The sequence below is a fragment of the Pleurodeles waltl genome, unplaced genomic scaffold (genome assembly GCF_031143425.1).
Source record: "Pleurodeles waltl isolate 20211129_DDA unplaced genomic scaffold, aPleWal1.hap1.20221129 scaffold_70, whole genome shotgun sequence".
Taxonomy (NCBI): Eukaryota; Metazoa; Chordata; class Amphibia; order Caudata; family Salamandridae; genus Pleurodeles; species Pleurodeles waltl.
In genome coordinates, this window is record NW_027150391.1 from 1844644 (window position 1) to 1848209 (window position 3566).

The 3566-nt window shown below is 48.9% G+C and overlaps 1 non-coding gene across 1 annotated transcript; it reads left to right on the forward strand.

Annotated features, from left to right (window-relative positions):
• The first annotated feature begins 3125 nt into the window (after window positions 1-3125).
• TRNAF-GAA (transfer RNA phenylalanine (anticodon GAA)) lies at window positions 3126-3198 on the forward strand. Its single transcript has one exon. It is a non-coding gene; the product is annotated as a tRNA-Phe (tRNA).
• The last annotated feature ends 368 nt before the right edge of the window (window positions 3199-3566 follow it).

Genomic DNA, 3566 nt, shown 5'->3' on the forward strand with positions numbered 1-3566 from the left:
ATCTCACACGCTGTGGAGAGTTGTGCAGAAGTGTTTTCCCACCGAAAGACTGCCAACAAGCCTTGCTAGCTGCAAATCGTGCGTTAAGCGTTTTTGGATGCTGCTGTGGCCCAGGAAGGACCACAGTGTCGCAAATTGCGTCAGGAGAGAGAGGGAACATCGAGCAAGACAAGGAGCCCTCTCAGCAGCAGGTAGCACCCAGAGAAGTGCCAGAAACAGGCACTACAAGGATGCGTGAAATGGTGCTCACCCGAAGTTACACAAAGGAGTCCCACGTCGCCGGAGACCAACTTAGAAAGTCGTGCAATGCAGGTTAGAGTGTCGTGGACCCAGGCTTAGCTGTGAACAAAGGATTTCCACCGGAAGTGCACAGGGGCCGGAGTAGCTGCAAAAGTCACGGTTCCCAGCAATGCAGTCTGGCGTGGGGAGGCAAGGACCTACCTCCACCAAACTTGGACTGAAGAGTCACTGGACTGTGAGGGTCACTTGGACACAGTTGCTGGATTCGAGGGACCTCGCTCGTCGTGCTGAGAGGAGACCCAAGGGACCGGTAATGCAGCTTTTTGGTGCCTGTGGTTGCAGGGGGAAGATTCCGTCGACCCACGGGAGATTTCTTCGGAGCTTCTAGTGCAGAGAGGAGGCAGACTACCCCCACAGCATGCACCACCAGGAAAACAGTCGAGAAGGCGGCAGGATCAGCGTTACAGAGTTGCAGTAGTCGTCTTTGCTACTATGTTGCAGGTTTGCAGGCTTCCAGCGCGGTCAGCAGTCGATTCCTTGGCAGAAGGTGAAGAGAGAGATGCAGAGGAACTCTGATGAGCTCTTGCATTCGTTATCTAAAGTTTCCCCAGAGACAGAGACCCTAAATTGCCAGAAAAGAGGGTTTGGCTACCTAGGAGAGAGGATAGGCTAGCAACACCTGAAGGAGCCTATCAGAAGGAGTCTCTGACGTCACCTGGTGGCACTGGCCACTCAGAGCAGTCCAGTGTGCCAGCAGCACCTCTGTTTCCAGGATGGCAGAGGTCTGGAGCACACTGGAGGAGCTCTGGACACCTCCCAGGGGAGGTGCAGGTCAGGGGAGTGGTCACTCCCCTTTCCTTTGTCCAGTTTCACGCCAGAGCAGGGCTAAGGGGTCCCCTGAACCGGTGTAGACTGGCTTATGCAGAATTGGGCACATCTGTGCCCAAGAAAGCATTTCCAGAGGCTGGGGGAGGCTACTCCTCCCCTGCCTTCACACCATTTTCAAAAGGGAGAGGGTGTAACACCCTCTCTCAGAGGAAGTCCTTTGTTCTGCCATCCTGGGACAAGCCTGGCTTGACCCCAGGAGGGCAGAAACCTGTCTGAGGGGTTGGCAGCAGCAGCAGCTGCAGTGAAACCCCAGGAAAGGCAGTTTGGCAGTACCAGGGTCTGTGCTACAGACCACTGGGATCATGGGATTGTGCCAACTATGCCAGGATGGCATAGAGGGGGCAATTCCATGATCATAGACATGTTACATGGCCATATTCGGAGTTACCATTGTGAAGCTACATATAGGTAGTGACCTATATGTAGTGCACGCGTGTAATGGTGTCCCCGCACTCGCAAAGTCCGGGGAATTGGCCCTGAACAATGTGGGGGCACCTTGGCTAGTGCCAGGGTGCCCTCACACTAAGTAACTTTGCACCTAACCTTTACCAGGTAAAGGTTAGACATATAGGTGACTTATAAGTTACTTAAGTGCAGTGTAAAATGGCTGTGAAATAACGTGGACGTTATTTCACTCAGGCTGCAGTGGCAGGCCTGTGTAAGAATTGTCAGAGCTCCCTATTGGTGGCAAAAGAAATGCTGCAGCCCATAGGGATCTCCTGGAACTCCAATACCCTGGGTACCTCAGTACCATATACTAGGGAATTATAAGGGTGTTCCAGTAAGCCAATGTAAATTGGTAAAATTGGTCACTAGCCTGTTAGAAATGAGAGAGCATAACCACTGAGGTTCTGATTAGCAGAGCCTCAGTTAGACAGTTAGTCTCTACACAGGTAACACATTCACGCACACTTATGAGCACTGGGGCCCTGGAGAACAGGGTCCCAGTGACACATACAACTAAAACAACATATATACAGTGAAAAATGGGGGTAACATGCCAGGCAAGATGGTACTTTCCTACAGTCAGCACACTGGAAAATAAAAAAATGCATTTAATATGAGAGCCAGGCAGTTAAACTCCGGCTCATGCTAACTTAAGGCTTATGAGGTTTTCAATACAGATTTAAAAACGCAAATGTTAATATAAGCTCATTTAATCGTAACATCAACATTTTGGTCATCATTATTAGTTTGCGTAAACATTGGTGGCCACTCTTCGTGGTCACAATTCAAGTGCACGTTTAAGCAAATTGCTATTACTACAGTTTCTATGCGGCATCATCTCATCTAAATTCATAAACATTTCATGTTAATGTAGATTATATAAGCTAAGCTCTCTCAAGGGGCTCTGACCCGGGACACAAGTTCTTTATTGGGTGCACGAGGGTTTTATCACCTGGCTTCGTTTCCGGGGAGCGCTTGTGTTTGCACATTACCAGCTCCGGGGGGGGGGGAGGGGGCTTCTGCAATTCAATCTGAGAGGCCACCGCCCCCCACCATTCACTGTCAAACCTTTCATTGCCCCCACCCCTCTACATTCCACCCAGAGCAGGGCTCTGCATGCATTCTAACCGCACCAAGTACAGCCAGAGCCGGGCAATGGAGGTTTAAACCAGGAGCACCGCTCATGCAAAAAATACATATTAAGTGTTGGAATTACAGATAGATGGGGAGAGAATATAAAAGTGCAAAACCACAAGCAATAGTTTGTTTTGATTGATTCCTGCAGGCAGCAGTCTAAGAGGGTGCAAGACTGATGTTAAAGGGACCCTGAGAGCCCTCGGCTGAACTACTGTGACGTCACGGAGAGATAGAGAAGATGACGTCATGGACCTGCCACAAGCCCACTTCTGTTTATATATTTGTGTGCACTCCTGCGAGAATTTCATGCGTTTCATTCTCTTTCAGTTATTACCTTCTGCTGTGTGCATGCACTGCCACACTGCACATACGTGGTTTACCAATATCAACTGGCCACAATATGTGATTGACTCGCCGAAATAGCTCAGTTGGGAGAGCGTTAGACTGAAGATCTAAAGGTCCCTGGTTCGATCCCGGGTTTCGGCAGATGGTGGGTTCACTTTTTATTCTTTCATTCTCTTTCTTTTATTGTTTCCTTCTTTCGTATTCTTTCTTTCTCCGTTCAGCCTCCTTCTCTCCAGTTTATCCCTTAAATGAAAAGGTCACACGCAAGATGGATCTTTACACAGCTCTAAGGTTTAATGCACCTGATGCCCAGATCCATGATTTCTGACGTAGGTTCTCTAATGACAGAGTTGAATATGGCACAGTAGCTTAGCTGGTTAATGCGCCTGCTGCAAAGCAAAACATGAACTCGAAGGTCACAGTTTTATAGTTTAGGGGCGTTACCTTAGTGAGTTAATGCTTTTATTAGAGCTTTCCGTGTGTGACCTACAGGTCGCAAGTTACTATCA